This window comes from Ischnura elegans, chromosome 10 (assembly GCF_921293095.1).
Source record: "Ischnura elegans chromosome 10, ioIscEleg1.1, whole genome shotgun sequence".
In the NCBI taxonomy this organism is placed as follows: domain Eukaryota; kingdom Metazoa; phylum Arthropoda; class Insecta; order Odonata; family Coenagrionidae; genus Ischnura; species Ischnura elegans.
The window spans coordinates 40,700,897-40,728,500 of NC_060255.1; positions in this window are offsets into that span (position 1 = coordinate 40,700,897).

Here is a 27,604-nt window from a genome sequence, read left to right on the forward strand (position 1 = left end):
GGCGGAAGAAAAATTATTCGTTGAGTACACGCTTAACACAGTTAATCGTTACGTTACTACCTACTACTTCTATCACACGTTAATATCTTGACCCTGCATACCTCAACAGCTTTGCTAACCGTCAATTTCTCGTTCACTTTAGATGTCAGCACTAGAGGGAAGCACAGGTTTTAACCATCGTTGTGTGAATGCACGATAGTTCTAACGTTTGCTGGAACAATAATAATCTGAACGAGGCATTATGGAATCAAGGGATGAACTTGGGTGTTGAACGGTACTAAGAGGGGTGGGAATGCCTCGTGCCCGTCGAGGGGGCAACCCGTGGAGTCAGCCGTGAGTTTTCGACCCAGGGCATGTGTGGAAGTTTCCTTTCCGTGTTCCGGGGGTCGAGAAGGTCGCGAAGGAGGAAGTTTTGTGAGGGGGGGGGTGTGAAGGGATGGAGTTGTTTGAGGAGAAGAGGGAGCAGTGAGTGGGTCGGGTAATTGGTTTGGGCGGAGAGCGACTACTGCCGGTGAGCGCACTCGAGGGAGAGGTTTAACACTCGCCGTGAAGTTAAAAAAAAAAAAGTGTCGGCCCGCGTGGGTTGACGCAAAAGGGCGAAGTTGACGAAGAGTCGCCTAAGGCGTGGAGAAGACTTGATGGCGACATGCTGCGCTAAAATTGGGGCAGTCTAACGGAGAAACTAGCGATCTGTGCTCCCCGGTTGTATTTACCGTATTTGCACAAATCTACGCGAGCTCGGAACCAGGGCGGGGCAGAGGGGGCACGTGTCACGGGCGGCAGATTTCAGGGGCGGCAAAATTTGAAGTTTATTTTAGAAAGTTATTCAATTTTTATTACTAAATTATTTAAAAATAATAATTAATTTATGAATTATTAAACTATAATATTATAATAACCCTTTTTAAAAGGGCGATCGGGTTGGTCTTACGGCTTGAGTGTTGGCTTCCCACCCCGTGTGCTTGGGTTCAAATCTCGGCGGTGGGAGAGAATTTTCTGATTCCTGCTTGAATGTTGTTTGGAGAACCTTTCAAGTGCAGCACTCCGTCCATCGGATGGGACGTTAAGCAGTGGACCCCTTGGTGCCTTTCGGTAAGAATAGGCTAATTCTGACGCCGGGTTTCTCTCCACCCTTCCTTCCATACCCTTCCCGCAAATGACCTCAGCTGTCTGTCACCTCCTACAAATACCATAACATACTTCTTAATATCAAACATAGAGCGTGTAATTTCAATTACCGCATCAGAAGAAAGGAGGTGACAGTTTGTCTGCTCGTTTTATATGTACTAGTTTGCAACAAAGTATAGTTCATAGGTTCACTGATTGCTATGGAAAATATTGGTAAGTAGCAATCACAACATGTTCCATTTAACATATTGAAATGTATAACAAAATCATGTATTCCATTATCTCTCATGTAGTTTACAAACTTAATAATCGGAGGTGATAGGGCCTCATTAGTGGAGTAGCAAAGGGCCTCTTTATATCTAAATCCGGCCCTGATTATGATAAATTGTTTATTAAACTTTGCATGCTTTTGTTGAATATATTTATATGCATTTTAATGTATGCGTACGGGTTAATTCTCTTTATTCTTATGCACACTGTTTTATTTCTTATTGCATCGGCGTATTTAAATATTACCTTTTTCCATATGTTAGATTAAAAATTCAGTTGTCGTTTAAGATCGGTTACGTATTACATCCCTGCTTATTCTTAAAATGCCGGTATTGAGCATTGATGCGACATATGTGGCCAAGTTATCATCAGAGTGGCTTGAGTTTTGGATTCCCACTCTGTATATGGTTCAAATCCCGTTTTCAGCATGAAATTTCACATTCTTTATTACATCTATCCCTTGGAAAATATCGTTGATAAAAAATCTTCACTTCTTGCGGTAACGATTAAGGTTAGATTTTTGTGTGTGCGATTTAAGTGAAGCGTACGATGTTGGTTCATTCTGTTGATTTCAAAATACTTTTAGGTAGGAGAGTCATTATGGCCTTTGCCCTTCTCCAATCCCGTGAGATCTGGTCTCCGGTTAGGTACACACGCAGAAGTCTTATAGTATCATGGTATAAGAAGGTTGAGTGCGTTGTGATACGTTATGGGTAAATACTTCCGGTATTTCGTAATTTTAGTGTATTTCGACATGTTTTTTGAAAGTGTTTAGAGTGAGATACGACGCGACGTCACGACGCCTCTTTGTTCGACGTCAATGGCTTACGGCAGGGGTAGGCAACCTTTTCAGACTGAAGACCCAAAAGTTATTTTAAAAACTTCCCAGTTCTTGAAGGGCCACTAAAATTTTTGTTTCAATATTATGGTACTTATCTGATGAGGATAAGATATATACATTTGATTTTTGGTTAAAAATAAATAGCTTTAAATACGAAATAATATTTATTCATATAAACATTTAAACCAATCTTAAATAAATGATTTTGATAGGTCGCTACATTAGTTACATCAAGGTTAGAATTGGCCTTGCATACTTTTTGAACGATTGGTTAAATCTGGCTCATGCCGGCAATGTATTTATTATAGGAATGCTTTATCCTCTATCCTTCCTACATTCATGGGTTTCATCCTGTATGCAATATATTTTTGACTTTAGGAAATATAATAATAATTTTTTGCGCGTAGAACTGGACATCGAAAGAGCCATATACAGCTCTCGAGCTATTGGTTGATGACCCCTGGCTTAGGGTAACTAATTATCATCTTTGAATGGGAAAGCATATAATACTATTTCTGGTTATTTCACTTTTAATAAGAGGAGTAAGTCATTATCTTTGATCACTCAAGGTCTGATCTCTGGACTGGGTTCTCGATACTATCTACTTTTCACTCCTCGTTTGTGGCACGGCGCCTCATGCCTGACGAGCAATCGACTCGGAAGTAGCTGGGCGCATTAACAATTAATGCTAGGTGAAAGATTAACAGCGCTGTCTGGGTTGGGGGAAGGATACGTTTTAGACGGACACTTGGAGATTGGTTGTGCTAGCCGGGAGACACCAATAGGGGAGAAGAGTGGATTGTTCCTGTAGGATATTGAGTGGGAGGGTGCGGTAAGGAGTGTGAAGTTCGGCGGAAGATGGACTGGGTGCAGGCGGGCGGCGCCCCTTGCGGGTGAGGGGTAATTGGACCTAATTGTCGGGAAGCGCTCACCTGCTCAGCCACTTCCATTCTAACGAGTCATTCCCAAAAGGCTCTTCTTCACTCCCCCCCATTTTCCTCCTCCTCCCAAAATTTCTACCGCCCATTCCACGGACAGCCTTCTCTCACATACGCACAACACCTTTCTGAGCGCCAATTTACCCAAGCCATCCAATCCAATCGTAACTGGGGGCACTCAACTTCCCATCCCCTCCATTTTAGTCTTCTCCCTTCATTTTTTTCTCTCTTTTTTCCCCTTCCATGCTTTTCTCCGCCTTTCAACCCTCCCCAAGCGGGTAGTCCACCTCCCTCCACCCTCTCCACATTAAGGCATATGCTGCTCTCTCATGCTAATAAAGTGTTTGCGGCTTCGGTTAAATTGGGCCCTCTCGTTCTCTCTCTCACACACGCACACTACCACTCGAAAATGTGCGCAACGGACCGTCAAAGTTAAAAAAAAGAAATGGTTACCTCATCTCCTTTCTCCTCTCCCTAGGTTACCGAAATGATATTGTTTGACAAGCTATTTGTTCCACGGGTGTTTCTGGATGGTCTCTTGGGTTTATAACGAGCGCAGGATCGATTGGCGGCTGAAGAAAATGCTCTCGGTAAGATCTCAGAGTAAATATCAAGGGGAATCTATGATGTAATACCATGTAATATATATGTACGTACTTGTTTCAATTCAAATGTTGTGCTTACTTCAATTCAAATGTTTATATGTCAGCATGACCCTATGCAAATGATGGTAGCCAAAAAACAGGTTGTCCTTAATGGCTACCTAAAGTTACTCCGTTTTCGGTAATTAATTCTATTCTGTACTTTTATTTTGTGGAGTAATAAACAATTATTATATTATTATTATTAAAAAAAAAGAATGCATGAAGGAGGCCCTATTCCATCCCATAGAAAGCTGATTTCTGCTGCCACTTCGGTCGCATTTTAATAAGTTTCCAAATATGTCCGCGGCGCGGTTATGAGTGCAATGCGATCCACTTTTTTATATAAAAAATATTTTGCAGTATAATATTTGTAATTGCGGGTATTGTAAAGTTATGAGTTTGATAGATCACATCATCATGTACATGAATTTTGGTTAACATCCCTAATCATACCTTATTTCGCCGTGAACCTCGGATCATTTTTTCCGTCAGAGACCCTAGTGGAGACTTTTGTTAACTATTTAAATGCGAAGTGGGTGACTACACATTAAAGAGGCCGACTCGAGGATCCTGTGGTGTAATATTCGTGGTAAATATACAGAAGCGCTCAATATGGTGGGGCAGTAACCAAAAGCGGAGGCCAATAATGAAACCCCAATTTCAGTAGCATTAGAGGGAATGGAATAATTCAGGGAATGAAATACACTTAGGTTTATATATATTTTATGAAAATTCGGACACCTCTCCTACTTTTTGAGTACAGAGATGCACGAAGTTTCTTCATCTACATATTACCCTGCAAGCTGCCTCATAAGGCGTGTGGTTGGGTTGCTCGGATACCAGCCGTTAACACGTAAAATGGAAATTTGATCTAACGAAAAAACGACCAGAATTAATTTAAGTCCCTTATGGCCGTTTTACACGGCCGTAAGGGACTTAAATTAATTCTGATGAGACACGGAATTGCGCAGGTTAGAGCTGCATTAATTTCTAAAATGGCGTGGAATTGCGCGAATGCATGAACGAAATTAGAACGGGCTATTTTGACGTCTCGCATCCACGCATTCTCGCATGTGTTCTAGCATTTCGCTGCTTTACACGACGCAATTTTGATTGCGCCTTCGCACGTACGTCAGATTGCGCAATTCCGTGTACCGTGTAAAACGGCCTTTAACGTGCGTGGAAAAACGAATTCCCATAATTAGCTATCAGGTTGTTAAAATATCTCTCTTAATTTATAATTTCCTCCGGGGTTTATTCCATTTTAATTTAATTTATTGTTTGGGCGTGAGAGAGTCGGTTCATTACCACCGGCGGCCTTTGCGGTATGCAATACTTGTGTGCGATTATACGTCTTGAGTTCTGATATACTAACACATATTAGTAATTTTTAACGATTTTTGTTAAGGTGTTGGAATAATATAAATTTGATTGGAGGGTATATTTTTGATTTTTCCAGAAATTGCGGTGGGGTGGAATGGGAGACCGTCCTTCCAAGCCCCCTTCAATCCACCTGTGCTTGAGTAACGAATTTAACGGGAATAAAAATTCCTATTGGAATAGACTGACCGAAATTGATTTTTAATCGTAATGGAAAGCTGGACTTTTTAACAACAATCGAAATTTCAACAATCGAATTGAATTGAAAATGAATTATCTAACAGAAGAAAATCGACGGCTTTTAAGAAAAAGGTTTTTACAAAAACATGTTTAAAATTCTTCCTGATACCGCTCAAAATACATATTAGAGTAGTGGAAAAAATCTTCTTAGAATAATGCTTGCATGAAACATTTGCCAATGCTACTACATTAAGGTTTTGGAATTACCGCTTAGCACTATTCGGCTCTAATAAAATTTCTAAGAAAGATTAACTGATTGATATACTTGAAGATCGAGGGCGAGCCTTTCCAATTTTACCGGCCCTAAGGGCCAGTTTCACCAACGAGGATAATTGAATTAACTCGGATAATATTCTCCAAAAACCGAGATATTACAACAATCGCGTTTCACCAGATGCATTAACTCGGTTTTAGGCTGTTATCTCGGTTTATACTTTTACTGATGATATTCCGCCGTTCAAAGCTTATTATCCGAGTTAATCTGTGGGCAGATGTAACGTGGCATGGTGCGCATGCATCTTCATCAGCTCTCGGAAAATATGAATGACAGCGATGAAGAATATCGACATTCTATTCGTAGACCACGTTCATTATGGATAAATGAGCGTGCAGATTGTTTTAATATATATGGTAAAGTACATTTATTTACTCATCCTAAAATGACAAATGAAACTGCAAAGGCAGTTCTCGCTCTCATTGAAGAAGACGAATTTTACTCACAAGGGGAAGTGGAGGTTTCCAATGCCGTATATTTTATAGCATTCAGAATGGCGAACACATCTCTAAACTGGTATTGGTTCTAATGAATGAGCCTTAGTTTGGCTGCAATTAATTTTAATTTTCATGCCGTACTTTTAACAGGCCTTATACAATAATAATGTATAATGCTAAAATAGTGCGGAATCTTATATGTCGGGCAGTTAGTATAGTGGTATCGTCGTTGACTCTCACCCAGTGGGCCAGGCATGCCTTCGCCATGGCAACTTTTGCATAGCTTTTTTTTGTCATCTTCATTTTGATCATACGGCGACAAGTATATGAATAATTTTAATTGAAGCAAGCATAGACATGAGGAAAATTTTTTATCGTCATAATGGGGTACGTGATCTCCCCTTGTCAAAGCAATTTCACGTTTCTTTCTCTTGAGCTTTTCCATGCCTACCCTCCTCTTGAGCCAATGATTCCGACAACTCTTGCCAAAATATGTTCCTATTCATAAATGTTGCAAGCCTTTCTTTGAATTTTCTTACATATATATACAAAAACCTTTAATCTCTGCCCTCTTCCTGAATTAATACCTATGTAAAAGCATCTTTATCTTCAAAATCGCAATTTTACCAATGTGAGACGTAATTTATTATTGTAGTACAAAATAACCAATAACTGTGTTTATTTAAATCTGGGAGTCTCGGTAAATTAAAAATTTTCATTTTTAAATAACGATACATTAAACAAAGGAGCTTACAAGTTTTTTTACCGCAATATTCTCGCATTCCTTGCTCTTGCCAAACGCGGTTCCCCTATTTGTTTTTTATTTATTTTTTATTACCCGTGCGTGGTATTCGGTAAGGCAAATTAATAAATCCTTCCACGAAAACGTAATATTTGAGCTTTTTAACTCTCATTGTCCATATCAACACTGTTGCTGTTCTTTTTCTCACTCTGTACTTGATTGTACACTTACCGGCTTATTAAACTTGATTCCATGTCATACGGTTGCTTACCGTCATTTATTTTTCCCACGTTAGTGTTATGAAAAACGTAGGAGCCAAATCATTTATTCTGATTATCTCGGTTTTTGAAAACTAAAATAAAACATCGTTGGTGAAACACAATCCTCACATTTCTGAGATAATAATTTTAACCGAGTTTTTGAAAACTTAGATAATAGAGAATATTATCCGTGTTGGTGAAACTGGGCCTTAGAGAAACATTTTTTACATGGGACGGATGACTTTATCAAAATTCGGTAGCGACGCCGCGACTCGCTGCTGAGATCAACTGAAATGGTCCCAATTTTGGTCCCAAAGTTTACCAACCAAAGTAGTGTTTTTATTCAAAATTGTGTAACCATTACATTTGATTCACCTTGAGGTGTAGATTTTTATTAATCATCGTGACCAATTTCATCCATTTAATTTTTTTTATTCAATTACACCAACCCACCAATTATATATTTTCTTAAAGTCTCGATAGAAGTACATTGTGGCAAGTTCGGAATGAAAAAAGTAGCACTCACGGCAATTGTTATAATACTTTATCAGGTAAAGAAAAATAGTAGGTGTATGCACATCAATCATATTTTGAAAATACTCACCCGAATAGGCCTTGATCTATTTGTAGTATTAGGAAATGCTTTAAGATGCACAGAAACCCCGATTTCTTCTAAGAATTTGGACGCTATGTATTAAAAAAAAATCACTCATAAAATTCCTTAGAAGTTCAGTCTGATGCCGCTGAGAGTCACAACAATTTGTGTAACAACAGAGACTGATATTCCGTTCGTTCGCATACCCTTTCACATCAGACGGAGCCGCCAAGAGGGAAGTGGCAGACAATGACATGGGCTGATGTTGAGTGGCAGGGGTGGGCTCGGGGAAGAGGGCGCCGCGTCATTCTCAGCCTTCTTCTTACCCGAGTCTCTGTAATTTTTTCCATGAGTTTTCCTCCGCTCACAAATACGTTGTTTCATGATGTTATACCCTAATGTCCCGGAGAGTGGTTTGATGGCAATTTGAGGGAAGGGGGTTTTAATGACGCATTCCTTGGATTGACGCCATAGCTGGCGCCTGGAATTAATAGATTCAGCCGCTAGCCTGTTTTTTTCTCACCGTGGTTATGGTGACGGTGCATTACTGGAAATATATTTCGAGTGTTTTGACCCATTGGTGTATGTAGTTTATTTCAAACCTGCCGTGTGAACGGCGGTAATTGTCATGAGAAAAATTCTGCATTATTAACATTATTATAAATTTATATTAAGTAAAGAAAAAAAGTTAATAGTGGCTTCTTTGAAGCTTATATTTCCTCGTGTTGCCATAGTGAATGGACCGGTAGGACCTGACTTCAAGAGATGTTTAATATCGGTAAAATTGCCATGGGAATGAAAGAAACTGGATGGCGTAGTGATCTACGCAGTGGACCGGAATGTCAAAGGTCCGTGGTTCAATTCCTGGTCCAGGGGAATTTTTCCTCATAGCCAATCATGTAAATTACTACATTCTGTTTATGGCTGTTCGCATATAATTGATTGGTAGCCCTATCATTGCTCTCTCCACAGTATATTTTGATAGAGTTGAAGACGCTTGTATCTTAATTTTTCTATCTCCTTTATACATTCATCATGGGTCTCGATAATATGTAATCTTGATTTTATTATTGTCTGGTATGATTTTAGTGAAATGCCGTACTCAAGTGGGTATGTGAAAATATTTCATCCCCAAATGCGCCCGTAAAATTAACTAAGTTGTTATAATCGATGGCCTGCTTAATTGCTACAGATATTTTCGGGCGCGTAATTGCCTTGCGGAATAATGGTGTAACTTGCTATACTGGTAGTTTTCAGGGCATGGAAGGACGATAGCAGAGGCAGCCATCGTAACATCGGTCTACAAATAACTCACCCCATGGAAAACCCGAAAAGATTTCACCAGTATCATACCGCGGGAAAGAAAAAAACATATATTATTGATAGTGTGTTTCACTCGCTGATCTAGGCCAATTTTCGTTTAGTTACTTATAGTGGCGTAACTATGGGATGAGATGAGGGGATAGATACCCCCCCACCCCCAAAGCCTCAGAGAAACAATAATAAAATTTTAACTATTGTCTAGTTTTGACACAATAATAATGCATCTGCTTGAAGTTGAAGATAATATTGTAATATCATGGCAGTAAGTCATTTGAGCCATTGAGATGAGTCGTTTTTCAAGAATTTTCCCAGACTCCCCGTTTCTTGGGGGTGAGGGGGATAGACCCCCCCAAGGCCCCTCCATTCCCTCCCCAAAAGCGTATTCCTAGTTACGCCACTGGTTACATACAACGCGGTTAAGATCTTCGTTCAGTACCACTGTCGTGATGCCCCAGAATTTTCCTAATAGAATCTGATGTTCTAATAAGGCCGTGCAGTCGTAGGTCAAGATTCCACCCTAGCCTCCGGGAAAGTTGAAACTCACCTGGAATTTTAAACTATCCCTATAGAAAACACGTCGAATCGCCTGGGCGCCCGCGACCATTTTACAAAAGAGCCTCAACGTTTTATCCCTCCCACCCTGCATCTCATCGGACGTATCCCTTTTCACGTATCCTTTTTTGGTCTATAGATATAATATCCCTTCGGTCGCCACGTCCCGGACCCTTAAGAGATCCGCCGCTGTCGGCACTCCGGCTGCCCGTGATTGACATCGGCGGCGGCTAGTGCAAAGGGAGAGCGGCGGGCCAGGACCAAAGGTTTTCGGGGGAAGAGTGAAGGCGTGGAGATTCAATCCACGGGAAAGCAAACTCCTCCCCCCTACCCCCTCTCATATCAATCCCTATCTCTGTCTCACTCACCCTCGTTCCCCCACCCTAAAGGAATCATCTGCTCGGTGCTCGAAACGTCGTAACCCCCCCCCCCCCAAACCACGCCGATCCTGTACCTCTCCCACACAAAGCTCTCCACGGCGTTCTTCAAAACTCCGCCCACATCTCCTCTCAGAGGATGAATCCTCTTCTTAAAAAAATAGGTGCCTTTAACGGACGAGGATGACGTGGTAGAGTCGGGCTCGCCTTTTTCTTTGACTTATGTGGTTTAGGAAGGGGTGGGAATTGTTAGGGGGAGGGTGCAGGATGTTATTCTAGCCTCGGGTACAAATTCCTTTGAGGCGGTATTTTTTTTTACCTCTCGCCGAAGCGGGTGATTGGGTTAGGAGATGGACCCGTTGAGCCAGTGATGTAGGAGAGACTTCTTGAAAGGGAAAACAGCGATGGGTGGGCCGTGGTGAAAACAAATACGGAAAAATTCCTCCTTGTTTAGTTATACTACGAACGCTGCGTCGAATTGGTTACGACATTTCATGTATCGGCCATCCCTACACCATGGAGTGACAATATTTTTATGTTGACCAATTTGTAACCCTGATATGATGAATCCTCAGCTAGAGAGAGAGAGTTCTAGTACCATGTGCCTCGATAAAATTGCCATGAGAATAAAAATGTATGTGTCAGTGGTCTGCGCAATGGCCCAGAAAGCGAAGGTCTACGGATCGAATCCCGGTCCAGGTGAATTTTGTCTAATTACAAATAATGTTTACGAATGTTGCGTGGAATTGCTCATAATATTTCATAAGTTGGCCATACCGGAACTATGGAGCGTCATAAAATATCTATTGAGCTATAACCAAATCACACCCTTTTGTTACACTGGCATAATGCATTCTTAGCTAGATTTTAAACCACCTTAAAAAAACAAATAATATTTCTAATGAATATATCGGCTGATCGGTGGTCTATAACTATCGAGATAAGTTAAGATAGCAAAGGAATTTATTGCCCATACTTCTAGTTCACCCAATAGGGTAGTTTCCTTCATCAAAGAAAACGAAAGGCATTGATATCGATTCGTTACCCACCATTACTGTATTCATAATATACAATTAATTTGATTTTAGAAATACCGGTTTAGACGAATGGCAATGGTCCATTTTTATCCTCATTTGAAAAGGGCCAGATTGGCGCCCATGCGATGCCACTCCACGTGACGTCACAGGGACCTAGTTTCTATACGAGAAGATAGGAGTTATACATCGTCTGAGGTTACCAATGCATGCATGAGGCGCAGAGCTCAGGGAAACATGTCTTAATAATCACTTATTAAAACTGGCTAAGGTCGGAAAGTTTTCTTCGATTGATAAGGTGGTAATAATCCTTATTTAAGCCAAGCGCTACCAGCCAGCAGGGTACTCAGCTACCCGCTAGCAGCCTGCGTCGTATCAGCGCTAAGCTCGCCTCAAGGTCACCTCACAGGGCGGCAGCGGGAACCAGAAATACGCCACACGGAGATATTTTCCGGCATTCATACTTACGCGTCGCGTTTTCGCGCGCTTGAAAATTTTCACTTTTCATTTAATCGCGAAAAATAGATATCGTCATGTAAAAATCTAAAAGCGTGAAATACGTACTCCAGGAGTAATAATCTTTCGATTTAGGCAATAAAAAAATAATAGGAAACCACCCTATTACTGATAACTGTCTACACGAAATACCTCAACATTCCAGAAAGACTACGTTGGTTTTCCAGACATTCAGGAATTGCCAGATTCATTAAGTATCTATTTTGCGAAGGAAAATCCTAGCTTAAAGGTTAAAAAAATGAAGTATTTTATTAACTTACTGACTGCGGAAGAAGGCTTGGAATAAAGTAAATAAAATGCATAAAATGATGAAGGCTACTTGGGTCTTCCATCAGAACACACCGTCCATTTCTGCTGAGGGATTTCAGTATGTAACAATTTTTTATCCTTGATGACAATTGACGAAAACCACATTGAAACGTCTGCAAAAATTGTCAATCGAGATTATCAGGCTGATGTAACGTGGGGGCAGTAGATTCGTCTTCAAAATGTAATGATCAAAAAGTAAAAACATAAAATGGGAAAATCGGATAAAGTTCCCAATCATAATGATTTTTTAATAAATAATTATGTCTTTATTTTTAGTTCTTCACATTTTGAAGACGAATCTACTGCCACGATATATCAGCCGGGTAATCCCGAATTTACAATTTTTACAGACGTTTCAATGTGGTTTTCGTCAATTTTCATCAAGGATGAATCATGGTTACTTACTGAAACTCCTCGGCAGAAATGGATGGTGTGTTCTGATGGAAGATTCAAGTAGCCTTCATCATTTTTTGCATTTGATTTACTTTATTCCAAGCCTTCTTCCGCAGCCTGCGAGTTAATAAAATACTTCTTTATTTTTTTAACCTTAAAGCTAGGATTTTCCTTCGTAAAATAGATACTTAATGAATCTGGCAATCCTTTAATGTCTGGAAAACCAATGTAGTCTTCCTGGAATTTGGAGGTATCTCGTGTAAGTAGTTCTCAGTAATTGGGTGAACTAGCAGCATGGGCGATGACTACTCTTGAGAAATCAAGTCTCGATTTGAAATGAAAGCAAGTGGACCATAATAGATCCTTAAATTTATTCGGAGCTGTTGGATGTGCGCGAGAATTTTGCAAAAAACAATAGTATAATGTTTAGACATAATATTTTTATGCGGTTGTCTAAAGAATCATGAATCTCGCATGGCTGATGATTTGTCAAATTCTTCTTGGAAGATATAATCAGCGTCTGAAATCAGATATACGGCAGAGGATACTCAGGAAATCAGTGAATGAAGATTCAGTAAATTTAAATATATATCAATTGAAGATAAGCGTCAACTGATTTTCAAAACTCTCCGAAACAAGTTTTATTTGCAATCTGTGGAAGATATGCTTCAACATAAAAATATTCATTTGCAATTTTATCTTTTCAAAATTAGAATTAAATTTTAATGAAATTTTCATTGATTTAAATGTTGCTTCGCTGATATGTTCCCCGAAATAAATTGGCAACTATCTGTTATGATTATATTATTTTCAGAAAATATGATTCACCAATTATCTTACAATTATCTTTGGGTTCCTGGCTTATAAACTAAGGGAACTTATCGTAGCCAGGGATTGGTGATAATTACTTTAAATAATGATTGTATTATTGCCCTCTTGGCCCAGTTGCAGTTGGTACAGTTGTAGCATTTTATCAAGTAGATCGGGTAATTTCAAATTAAATCCCCGAAGTAGCTTGGCATTAGGGTTGTGTCTGGGATGACTATATTCTCGGCAGCGGAGATGACTCTTAGTTTTGGTTCCTGACTTATACCAAGGGAACTAATCGATTCCAGGAATATGTAATGATTACATTCCTTAATTATTCTTGAATTATTGCCCTATCGGTCTAGCTACAGTCAGTAAATTTGTGGCATTTTATCAGGTAGACCGGGGAATCATCATTACTGATAAGATTTATGTAATTACTTAATAGTATTTCTCTCCATTGCTTTTCGGGTTAGCTGCGTCGAAGTTGAGTTCTGACGATGTTTCGTAGCCTATGCTGGTCACATCTTTAGATCAGGTCTGAGTGCCGATAGATTGAAACAGCCCGCTATATATACCATCCTCAGGGTGGCCTACCGCTGGCTCGGCCAATCAGCGTCGATGACCTCGATTTTTTAGCGTTCATTTCCATCTATCAGACCTGATCTGGAGATGTGACCCGCATAGGCCACGAAACGTCATCAGAACTCAACTTCGACGCAGCTAACCCGAAAAGCAATGGAGAGAAATGCAATCCAGCGCTGCAAAAGCCTCAAGCAGATACCTAGTTAATAATAGTTTGGGTTGCGTCTGGGATGATTATTCTCTATAAGTTCAACAGATTCAGGCTTCATTTAGTGGAAGTTAGACATATTTAAATAAATAAAATATCGTAGCACTTTTCCACAAACTTTTGTGGAAAAGTGCTATGATCCTTTATTTATTTGAATATGACTACACTCGCGTTAGCGGAGATTATTCACTAATCGTGTTTTAGTTCAGTTTTCTACCTTATAAACTAAGGGAACTAAAAGGAATTTGTGATCATTACTTTCAATAATGATTATATAATGTATCGCCGGCCTCGGTGGCGATGGGGTAAAGTCCTCGCCTGCCAAACCGTAGGCCGCGGGTTCGAAAACCACACCAGGGTAGGTGGCCCCTATCCAGGCCATGGGTGTTTGTGTCGTGCTTTATTAATTCATCCGTTGTAAAGGCCGCTATGAGCTGTTTACGGGGAATTTGAAAACGAATGAGTAAATAAGTAAATTAGCCTCTCGGTCTATTTGCAGTTGGTACATTTTATCAAGTAGATTTGGGAATCAACGGTGCAGATAAAATTTCCATGAAACTAGGAATGTGGGTTGTGTCTGTAATGATTATATTTTAGTCATCTGAGATGATTCACCAATCGCATCTTAGTTTGGGTTCCTGGCTTATAAACCAAGCGAACTACACAAGAGGGAGGAATATGCGTGGGGTGCCTCGTTCCCTCCACCTTCGAAGCGTCAGGAGCAAAGGAAGCCGACCGGAGCCCTTCCCACCTCCCCCTCCTCCCATACTCCTTAAAACCACATGATGATCGTCCTTTTTAATCAGCGCCTTCGCCGCCCCGAGAAACCTTTTGCCCTCCGAAGGGGAAGGGGGTCCAGTGAAGGGGCGCAGCGCGAGTACAAATGTTGAGGTCGTCTCCATTCTAATCTGTAAGCCCCTTCGGGTCGTGTGTGTGGTGTGGTGGAAATCTCCAGGCCCCCAGCGCGCAGCCTCGCCTCCCCGCTGCTTTGTGGTGCTTCCATGATCCGCAACTACGGCCAACATCCAAACGTATTCCCTGGAGATGGTCTTTGCTAAGGTTTCCTCATCTCCTCCCTCCTCCTGGGCCTCCCCCCGTGCCTTCTTCTTCTCCCCGTCCTCTCGGAGACCTTCAGCGCTCCTCGCGGCATCTCCTCCAACTAGGGATGAGTCGATTCCAAATATCGATTCTCGATTCCGACGATTCTCGTGCTTCGTTCAGATAACGATTGTTCCAGCGATCGTTGTAACTTTAGTGCATTCATACTGCGATGTTTAAAACCTGTGCTGCCCTCCAGTGCTAAAATCTGAAGTGTACGAGAAATTGACGATTATATAGCAAAGTTGTTGAGGTATGGAGGGTTAAGATATAACTGTGTTCAACGTGTATTTAACGTATAATTTTTCTTCCGCCCATATTCTTCCTTGCTTGGACGAATCCATGGAAAATAGAGCGATGGGAGCTTCACAAACTTTTCGCCTTCTCTTGTCGCTTCTTCTACCGGTTTCGCAGCGCCTAACTATCGTAAAGTGGCCACGTTAGGAACTACGTGAACTATTGTTAGGACATGCATCCACACAACTAGTTCTTCCAACTATCGTTTGGACGATCGCTGGGAAAATCGTTATACGGGGCCTCAGGAACGGAAACGGAATCTAGAATCGATCGCCTAATGTCGATTCCAATTCCATCAATTCCATGATGATAAATATTTTGAACGTAGACTATAAGCACGAATACTACAAAAGAAGATCCTCAAGTTGGCCTCTAAACGCTTTGTCATCCTACGCGCATTTAAATTGGATTACAAAAGTCGCCACTCGCGTCGCTGGCGGAAAAAGTGATCCGGGGAAATAAGGTATAATTTTGGGTGTTAACCGATATTTGTATACATAATTATGTGATCTATATAATTCACTACTTTTCAAGCTATTCCTTGCAATTACAAACATTATGCTGCAATTGTTTGAAAAAAGTGGATCGCAAAACTCTCACGTCTTGGACATTTTTGAAAACCGATTCGTAAATGCGACTGAAGTTTCTACAGAAATCAGCCTTTTATGGGATGGAAATGGGCCTGCTTTATGCAGTCCCGTTGACTATTAGCTTGGGGTATATAGGCCGTCACAAACCTGAGATATTGTGCACTGTACATTCTTAAGTTAACAATTTAAGTTTGTAACAGTTATTATATGTTTATTATTTTATGAAAGCCGAGGATATATTACTATAATTATGATTAGTTATTTTTTAAATATACTTTTTGGGTCACTCAATTATCTTTTTTATTTTATTTTAAAAAAGTGGAACACGTGCAACAAGACTGAAAATTTAAGGTGCACTTATAACGACTAAAATTAACTAATTAAATAAATAAATTATTTATTACAATTTTAAATAAAACAAAAAACGAAAACAACTAACATTTATCCAGCTATATAGTACTTAATCCGTTAAAAATGTTAAAACCAGGTATGAAGTATTGCTTTGAAAATGGACTACATTAAATGAAAAATGCTACTTTAGCCGATAATATTTTGCTGGTGATTGTCATCGGATTTTTCCCCTTCATTTGCGATACTCCTATTAATGTATAAACTATGTGTCTGTTAGCCACTACCGGTGGTGATATCCTTGAAAATAAACTTAAGCACTGTAATTGTTAAATTTCCGCTGGAAATAATAAAATTAAAAACCAGTATAAGTGCAGGTAAATGACCATATTACTCTCGTAAAATTTTATTTTCAGCTGAGCTGGTTGTAGAATGTAACCATGGTGATTGATAATAATTTTTCCCTGGGAAAAGATGTTTGAGACATAACTTCGCGAAGCTTTCAATGAAGTAAGAAAAAAGGTTTACATTGTGCGTTCCATAGTGATTTTTAATGTATTAACGAGCTATGATAAAAAATTTGACCAAATAGTAAGCATTGACCCTTACGGCATTGTCAGTGTTTAGGTTAAAGTGAGCGTGGCTTGCTCTACCCAAGCACCCCCATTCCGGCCACACTTCGCTCCCCACTCGAAATCAGTGGTGCCTCCTCCAGATATTTACAACCTCCTTGTGCATAACACTTGTGCGACCATTTTGGAATTTTTCAATCCATTCGTAGACACTCCGTTGTGGCAAATGTTCCCGATGAAATTCTTTGATGAATAGGGTAGTTTCATTCATCAAAGAAAACGAAAGGCATTTATTGCGATTCGTTACCCACCATTACTGTATTCATAATATACAAATTATTTGGTTTTAGAAATACCGGTTTAGACGAACGGCAAGGGTCAATTTTATCCTCTTTTGAAAAAGGCCAGATAGGCGCCCATGCGATGCCACTCCACGTGACGTCACAAGGACCTAGTGTCTACACGAGAGGATAGGAGTTTTACATCGTCTGAGATTTGCAATGCATGCATGAGGCACAGAGCTCAGGGAAACGTCTTAATAATCACCTATTAAAACTGGCTAAGGTCGGAAAGTTTTCTTCGATTGATAAGGTGGTAATAATCCATATTTAAGCCAAGCGCTACCTGCTAGCAGGGTACTCTGCTACCTGCTAGCAGCCTGCGTCGTATCAGCGCTCAAGCCTCGCCTCGAGGTCACCTCACAGGGCGGCAGCGGGAACCAGAAATACGTCACACGGACTTTTCCCATCATTCCTACTTAGCCGTCGCGTTTTCGCGCGCTTGAAAATGTTAATTTTTAGTTTAATCGCGAAAAATAGATATCGTCATTCGAAAATCTAATAGCGTGAAATGCGTACTCCAGGAGTAAAAATCTTTCGATTAAGGTAATAAAAAAATATTAGGAAACCACTCTATTTCGGACCCTGATACGCCTTCCGACCACAAAAAACCGATCATTGAACGTTGCTCTTCTTTGGTGAAAATAGAAAGCGAAGCAGCCATGATTAACAGAACGACAGCGATAGCGAACCTAACCTAACAGCTTGAGACTTGCAAAGACATATCACAAAATAAAGAACAAAAAATAATGCCATCAACGTAAAACGACAGTACTACCAAAATAAACAAAGATATAATTGAATTGCGGATAATAATTGACTTGCCCTCGTATTACTGAAACCACCTTTCTTTTAGGATAGCCTTTTATTTTACTGGCCTGCGGGATTAGTTAAAAAACATTGGCGATTGTTTCAACTAATCGAACCATCAAATTAGCAATTTTCAATATCCTATTGCCTTACACATACATACAGCTCTATGGATGGGGTGAATACAGGTTGGCTGTAATCCCTTCTCCCCTGAGCATTGCCCGCCTGCTCGGGGAATAATTTTCTTTGGCCGCGAAGTGCGGTCGGCTCCCCACGCTCCGGATGCTGATCCCATGCGATTCGCATCACGGAAACGGGGACTTAACTCGCGTATTTTGGGATAAGGGAAATTGGCGCGCGCGCGGTCAAAGGGCATCTCTTAGGGTTTAGCTCAAGGATGACGTATACGTGGCGTTGTTAACGTTGCAGAGTGATTATGAGATGCGTTTGGTCATCCAAAAAAATTGGGGTATATCGTTATCTGGCCTTATTGGAATTGGCTGGAATTATTTTGAAAGAAAATCAAATCTTTATGTGCTAAGGAGGGATTTTACCTTCAGATTTCGCCTTTGACTATCGGTCTTTTGTTAGAGTTTATTCTTGTGTTATTTTGTTTTATGAAGATTTCCATATGTTTATAACTAATTGTTATCGTCATCTTATATATAACTACTTATTTGGTATTGCTCGTAAGATAACAACCATCGCATTGAATTCATTGTTATTGGGTTTGCACGTGGATCAGAGAAATTTTTGTGTTTCAAAAGAGTTTGTTTCCTGCAAATTTACTTTTACTGTCAACAATATGAGTTAATACCATACAAGTTAATTTTATGGATCAAATTATTTATTTTCCTAACCACAAATCGAGGGTTTTTGAATTATAAACTTAGTATGCGGCGGAAATATTTGTGGTCGATATTATTAAAAAAGTACCTTAAATAGATAACGGTTTGTCTTTAAGATGATTTTTCCAAACTTTTTTGAAACAAAAAATTTTAGCCCCGCACGCAAACTCGAGATAAGTTCATTCATTATATTCGCCGGGAAAGTGTTATATCATACATAACCCTCGCATTATTTCCGTTTTAAATCGGTATTTCACACGGAATAGAATAGGGTAGTTTCCTTCATCAAAGAAAACGAAAGGCATTGATTGCGATTCGTTACCCACCATTAGTGTATTCATAATACACAAATTATTTTGTTTTTGAAATACCGGTTTAGACGAATGGCAAGGGTCAAATTTTATCCTCATTTGAAAAAGGCCAGATTGGCGCCCATGCGATTCCACTCCGCATGACGTCACAGGGACCTAGTTTCTACAAGAGAGGATAGGAGCTATACATCGTCTGAGGTTACCAATTCATGCATGAGGCACAGAGCTCAGGGAAACATGTCTTAATAATCACCTATTAAAACTGGCTAAGTTCGGAAAGTTTTCTTCGTTTGATAAGGTATTAATAAACCTTTTTTAAGCCAAGCGCTACCATCCAGCAAGGTACTCAGCTATCCGATAGCATCCTGCGACGTATCAGCGCTAAGCCTCGCCTCAAGGTCACCTCACCGGGCGGGAGGGGGAACCAGAAATACGACGTACGGAGATATTTCCCGGCATTCATACTTAAGCGTCGCGTTTTCGCGCTTGAAAATTTTCACTTTTCATTTAATCGTGAAAAATAGATATTGTCATTTAAAAATCTAAAAGCGTGAAATACGTACTCCAGGAGTAATAATCTTTCGATTAAAGCAATAAAAAAATAATTGGAAACCACCCTATTTTCATCTGCTCTCCATTGGTTCAGATTGCGGCATGTAAGGGATATTTTCTCTGGCAGTAAATGAGCCAATGCTTATGAAAGTATTTATTTGGGCGAATAATTTAACTGACCCACCGTATTTTATTACGTGCCGCTGATTACTGTCTGCGGTCAAATGAATATCGAACTGGAGGCTTGACTAAGGTTTGTGACTCAATCGGTGAAGCGTGGTGATTTATAGCCAAAGAATGTATTGAAGGAGTGCCATTTTGATGAGGAATTCATATCCTCCTGGATCCATTTTTCGTATTATTCTTTTGCTGTGATGCTAAAATTCATTGGCATTTCCGTAAATAATGAATTATATTCGATTGGATTGAATTGGCTCTTCTTCACACTCTAAATTGCTCGGTATCTGTTTGAGTTCGGTATAAAAACTTCATTTCATAGAAATACTACAAACCAATGGTATTGCGATATGCACTGGGTTATATAGCCTTCGAGAAATTTGAGATAAGTGAGGGAGAATAGTATTATTGCGTTAAAAAAATGGACTTTTTTATGAAATAGTGAACGTTACAAAATGAGGTATCGTGAAAGATAGCACTGGGGAACAACCAATTGGTTGTCTTAGATCTGAGATTTGATTTTGACTAACTTTTGGCATCTGGATACGAAAATAACGCAGTTTTCATCTATGGCGTTAAATTTTAAATTTAAAAGATTCCCTCATTAAATAGCAAATTTTGGACTTCCTGCCTGCGTCTAACTATTGTATCTCCTACATAACTAGACCACTATGACCTGTCGCTGGACTCCTACGGCGTCAGTCTTATGGAAACAGTCGCATAAGGTTAACTTCAGCCAATTGGACATTAAGGGTTCCTCTTTTGATCGACGCTCAATCTAGTAGAAAGTAGTAACAATCACACAAGGTAAAGTGAAAAAACTCGATGTGGTAGAAGAAAATTAACAGCACTTTTGAAATCAGCATGCCTATTTATCCTGAAGGAGCTCAAAAATTGAAGTCAACAGAAACTGTTCCACAAATTGTTCCCCTCTGTAGTACATTTATTTAAGCTATAGGACATGATATCCCTAAGAGCGCTTTCATAGTAGCATAAAAATAGAAATATCAGTAGCTATAACAACAGCCTCATTTTAAATGAATGCATAGTAAAATAGGTCTAGGAAAAATAATATTTCCAGATTTATACTGGTAACTAATGAAAAAATTAAGTAAATAAGGAGGGTATGGTGAAAGGAGATGTAGAGAAATGAAATTATCGGATTAACGACTATTGTTTGTCTATATAAGGAATTGGGTATTATTTATGGTCATTATAACTGCTACTCCATTGTCTTTGGTTTTCATCATGATAACTATTGTTTTTCTATGTAAGGAATGGGGTATTCGATATGGTCATTATAACTGCCTCTCTATTTTTTTCCACGAGGATGAAATTTGCCGTATTGGAAGTAATTGGTTACTTTGACAGAGATACCGTCATTATACGTGAAACCTATGATCGGCGGGGGAGATTTATTTACCTTCTGAGGAAGGTTCGCCCAATGCCAAGCTGAGTGAATGCGTGGTGTGTTTTAAAGTGGTTTGCCGTGGGTGTTAGAACAGCTGGGAATTCGGAGCCCTTTCAATACATATCTCACGGACAAAGTTTTGGTTTCACTTAAGTGAGATTTGTTTGCATTGCTGCCGCGAGGGGGCGTCGCCTGTTGACACGTTCACGTGTGATGGGTGTTGTCTAAGCTGTCCTTTCTGTTTGAAGAATTGTCAGGGGGAAGACGTCCTATGTAAAGTGCGGCATATATTTGCCGTGGTAGTAGAAAAGATAACAGAGACTGCGCTCTGGGCAGGGATGGGTGAGGATGGAATTTAGCTTTTCGCAGTTCACCTTTGGATGCGTAAACATGAAAGTGATTTTTGCTGCATATGGCAGACCGAGCAAACTGAAGTTAGGATTTGCAGGAATGGGATACCTTTTAAATTATTGAGAATTCTCCATTTCAGTTCCATTGTAAAGGAACGCTTGATGTTTTTCACTAATTATCAATATAATTGCATCAATTTTGATTGACGCCTTTAAATTAATTTTAAGCGATTCGAGTTTGAGTAATGCCATCGAAAACAGCAATGATACTGATTAAGGAATAATTATATTGAAAAATAAAGTTATCCGATTTACTATGGGAAAATTCCCCTCTCCTAGTATGTTGCAATCTGATGTTATTATAGTGAGGTATTGGATGAGTGACAGCTTAGACAATTTAATGTATGATAGCGTTAAGAAAGGGAAATAAACTTCATCATCATAAAATTTCACTTCATTCATAAAATCATTTATTTATTCACAATCATTTATTCACAAAATTTTTTTAGACGTAAATATTGTCGTTTTAAACTCTTCTCGGAATACCGCGCGGGTAAGATCATGTAAGGTCGCCGACGTTTCGGGTACCGACTCGCTACCCATTCTTATGGCTAAGCAATAATAATTAAGTAGTCGTGAGAATGGTTAACGAGTCGGTACCCGAAACGTCGGCGCTCTTACATGATCTTACCCGCGCGGTATCCCCAGAAGAGTTTATACATGTTGTTCGCCGGGAAAGTGTGAAATCTTACATATAGTCGTTTTAGTCATGGCTACAGAAAATGCGATGAAGTTGTTAGGTTATCCTAGTCAACTACAGTAAATGTGTGTCCATGCAATGGGGTAAAAAGGTGAGAATTAATGCTCACTTCCTGTCTGTTTTCTGTTCCTGTATTCAATAAAGCTGTAAAAATATGAGTCGCAGCAATTTTCAAGTTCCACACCTGAACTTAATTGTGCATATGCAACTTCCCCCCCGTGTCTTACTTAGTACATGTTGCTACAACATAGATAGAGATTCAGTATGAAATTGAAAAGGCGATAATAACAGAAAAATAATCAACGAAACGATATAATTTATAATAGTATTTCGCATTATATGAGGATTGCCGAGGACTATTACTAAATGATTTTATGAATTGTTATAAGGGTCGCGTTTAAAAAAATGCTCAATTTCTGTTTTTTAACCCTAACAAATTCTTGAATTTTGCATTTCTACAGAAATGATAACTTTATTTTTATTTTTTTGAGAGCTATTTCGACTTGAGTGGGATTCCGTCCATTGTGAGTGATTTACCGATGTCGAAGTTTTCTTTGGGCATTCCTGGGGCTAAATCAACCGTGTAGCTGTTATTTGCTGACTCTCCGTATTTTTCTCGCCTCTAAAATAAATATTTGGATTCTGTTTTCCGGTATGTTTTGAATTTTTATTTTCTTGTTTACCTTGGCGTTTTTCGCAGCATTCTACCTGTTAAGGCTTTGCTGCTGTACTAGTCTTAGTGATTTTTTGCTGAAAAATTTTAACCCACGGAGAAAGGTCATATGTCTTTGTTGCCCATGATTTCATTTGTAATATTTCCTGCCTACTATTTGCGACCTTTTCTATGATAATTGCTTCTCACGTGCCAACAATTTTCTTGTTATTACTTGTAACTAGAAAAGACTTGTGAATGTTTGATCGACTATGATCTGGCATGTTATCTACATTTAGTTGCTTTTAATAGAAAAATGGATTTTTACTATTTAATACAACCCCAAGGTAAATATTGACCTAATGCAAAATAAACTTTCTTCTTGAATGTCTGGGCTATCCTGTTGATATTTAATGCTTTTCCGTTTTTTTTAAGAAGTAGGCAAAGATAGCACTAAAATTTCACCTTTTTATGCATTAAAATCCTTGGATTGGTTGGATGCTGCTTTCATTTTCCTTAGTTTCTCCTCTAAACCATTCTTTTTACCCCTACGTACTTCTTTTTTTACGCATTTCATCATCAATCCAATACATCTTCAAATCTTTGTATAGAAAAAGTATCTATGATTTGGCTCAGCTGGGATTCCAGTGCGCTTGACTGCGTACTAACTTACTTTTCCTACAGGATGCTTTGGAAAAGGTCCGTCGCGGGATAGTGGCAGAGAGCTTTATTCTCTGACAGTGGCGTAGTAAGCACCACCTCCGTCTGCTGTGCCACAATGTGGACTTGAGACGCCAACACTTTGTTTGGTTAACACAGTCCGTGCTCACCATATTTTAAAGACAGTCCTCGGTGACTGAAATTTTGGCAAATATTAAACACACATGAGTGCATTGCGGGTGACTCTGTGAAGATATCACCGTGGCTAGCCCCGGTATAATTAACTTAAATGTTGAACAATTTAAAAAAATTATTTTATGAAACAGATCTCATGAGATCGTGGGGACCATTAAAAAAAATAATCACTCCTTTTTATAGATTTGAAATTATAATGTGGCAAGCATCCTGTCAAATTTGTGATACTTTACCGCGATATACATTTTTTAGCAACTCTTTCGCTGTTTGAAGGTATTGTGGACTAAGGCCAATCAAACCTTGTAATTTTTCAAAGAAACTCATCCTTTGTGCATGTAACCAATATATCTCGTTAGAAGACTTCCATTGTCCCATTCACCGTCTATTTGGCCTTTGATGATTGTCTTTGTGTCACCATTATACCTCATAGTGCGGCCGATTAGGTCATGGCGTCTTCTTCTTCGTTTTTTAAGAGAAAATTTTCTCACTCTAGATGGGATTTCTCATTGCTTACTCCGCATGTCCATTTGATCTTCATTATTCCTGTACAGCCCCAAATTTCGGTTGATTTTACCCTCGACTTTTCTGCTGCAGCCATCGTCCATACCTCGATGTCTTTAAAGTATGTTCCGTATCAAGTTCTTGTGAATTGTTTCATATACGCATGTTATCACTGTTACAAGTTCTTTATATCAAATGCCTGCTGCGCCAGAGGTATAGTCCACTGAAAAATTCATTGTTAATGTTGTATTTTTTTTACTTATAATTTTGTCTTTTTTTACAGACCTTTACCAGCTATAAATCCGAGTCAATGCTATCGTTTTGGAAGCCTGGTAGCCCAGTGGGTAGAGCATTTGGCTGCTGATCGAAGATTCCCGGGTTCAAATCCCGGGTGCAGCTTTCGATGATCCCCACGCACGATAATTTACGGAGTGCTAGGTGGATAAGGGAAAAGAACTACCCCCCTACCCTGAATGTGTGAAATTCGCACGTCTGTGACCTAGTCCGGGTTGAGCTCTACCCTCACCTAACCAAACCAATCACCTAAGGAGTGATTATCGTTGTTAATATATTATTAAGATTCACTAACTCTTGCTTTACTTTGTGGTATTCCATTATAAGATTTCCTGGGTATACACAATTACTTATACCACTTATTTTTTATCAGAGCGCGACCCGGGTTTCAATGAATTATCATCCTGAAGATGTAGATAATTCATTGAAACTCGGGTCGCGCTCTGATAAAAAATAGGTGTTATAAGTAATTGTGTATATCCCGGAAAACTCAATAAATAATCGCCGAATGGTATTTTCCCACACTTTTATAATATACAACTCCACTACCGACCATGGTATCCACACTAACTCATTTTTATTCCCTTGAAAATGACTTAGTGTGTCGATACCTTGGTCAGTGGTGGAGTTATAAATTTAAGTGCGAAAATTACTATTTGTTGTTTGTATTTTATCATCATATATCGTATTTCCACCACCTCCAGCCTGAAACGGTTACTTGCGGATGATCATTGTTTTTTTAGTTAGTTTTTAATCATAAGCTTTGGAAAAAAGTTCTTAACTAGAACTAACGTAAGAAGTTTCCTTCCTTCTTGGATCTGCGCCGCCATCCCCTCATTAGACACATCCCCAGCTCTCTTTATGCTCTTGAACTCTATTTATTCTCCTTCAACTCCAAAGGAAGCTACCTTCGAGACCTCCTGTGAATCCCTACTTTCGCTATCCAAATGGGCCTCCCTTTCCCGCACTGGGGTACGCGAGTTTTCCTAAAGATTTTACATATAATTTCGTGCTATTACTCGAATTTGAGATCCTCCTCTTGGAAGGAATTTATGATTAAGTTGATTGTAGTTTTAAATATTTGGTCTTCAAAATTTGGTAAAAGGTTGGTAGAGTATGTTGTACTTCATACGTTTAATTATATGCCGAAGATTATGCATTCCAAAATCCTCGGCTGAAATTAAAAGAAAAGCAAAACAATGGTTGATTAGAGAATATAATAACTTGTAACACCTTTAAATAACCTAAAATTTGTAATATTAAATTCGATCGATTGGGTTTTAAAGTTCCTAAATATGTTTTGTCATGTTACTGTTGTTGAATTTGTTGATGAAGTTGCAACTTCAAATGAGATATAAATGTTATTCTTGCAATATTCCACTGTGTAGGATAAATGTAACCTTATGACAAGCCTTATGGCTTAGAAGGACCAAGTTGTATGTGCGAATGAAGGTAATTGTATAAAAAAATAATCTTCTGGACTCGAGTGGGAATATGGGTGTAGGCTTTGGCGTAGCGTAATAAAATCCGAAGATTCAAGCGAGATAAAGTAGAAGTTTTACATATTAAAATATGTAATTGCAATTTTCTACGATGATAAAATTTCTTATACCTAGTTTAAAATGTTTCTACATCTTGAAAATGATCTAGCAACATTGAAACATAGGCCGTAATAAATTTTTTAATCGTGAAAAATTGCAAGTATTTATTCCCCTCCAGGATCATTCAAAATCTATCACCGCTCCCACCTCCTTTGATCCAGCCTTTCTTTTTAGTGTTGATAGTATATTGGAGTTTAGGTCTTGAATAATTTAAATTCAAAGTTTTTCCAGCGTTTTAGTATATTTATATACCCACTTCAAGGCATTTTCTTGGAAATGAAATAGCTTTTTCCCAATAATTTCAATTTATTTTTTTACAAAATAACCAATTCATGGCAAAAAAGCCCCGACGAAGGTATATAATTGTAAATATACCGAAAAGCTGGAAAAAATTTGCATTTGAATTGTTGAAGACCGATGATACAAGACACTTATCAGCGTTAGACGAAGTGGTCGAGAGAGAGAAAAAAATAATTTTATTAGTAGCTTTACAATACGTTCTGTTCTTGATTTTTAAATTATAGGCCTCGGATTAAAATTTTTCTCTTAGATTTGGCGTGGGGGTATTCTTTCCGTCCAGGGTTGGACCCTGTCAACCACCCTCTCACCCTCATTAGATATATCCCCAACCTGGACTCTGTATTCCCTTGTATTCTATTACTTTCCCCCCGCTTTCTGTGGAAGCGTTCTCTTCGGAATCCCTCCGTCAGTTTCCCTTAGATAGCGACCTCCTATATCCGCACGGGAGTAAATGTAAGAGTAAGTTGATTGTAGTTTTAAATCATTGGTATCAAAAATGATCTACTGGAATCGATTTTGGAATTAGGTCGCAGGCTTTCGCGTAGCAGTTCAAGAGTCGGAAATCTGTTTCCATTATTTCCTCCGCGTCTGTTCAACATCTTTCCAAGATTAATCGACGCGAATGAAACCATGGAATCCGAGTTATGCTATTTGAGGGTGGGAATATTTCCATTCCTGGATCGCACAGGATCCATCACAGCCTCCACCTCACTGTACATACACCAAGCCTTTCTTAATAGTGTTGATAGTATCTTGGAGTGTAGTAGTTGAACAATTTAAATTAAAAGTCTTTCCAGTATATATTTATATACCGTCATCAGGACTTTTTATTTGCAATGAAATGGCTTTTTAAAAATTCCTTTTAATTGATTTTTTTCAAAATGGCAAATTCATAGCAGAAACACCTGAAGAAGGTTTATAAATATGCCGAAAATTTGGCAAACACTAGCAATTTAATTATTCATGACCTACGCTCCGAAAATTTTTGCTCACATATGAGAAACGTTGGTATACGGAAGAATAAGACATCTGGATGGAGAATTTTGTAAGGTTGAATGTGATGCAAGCCAAGTCAGCAAGCTTAAA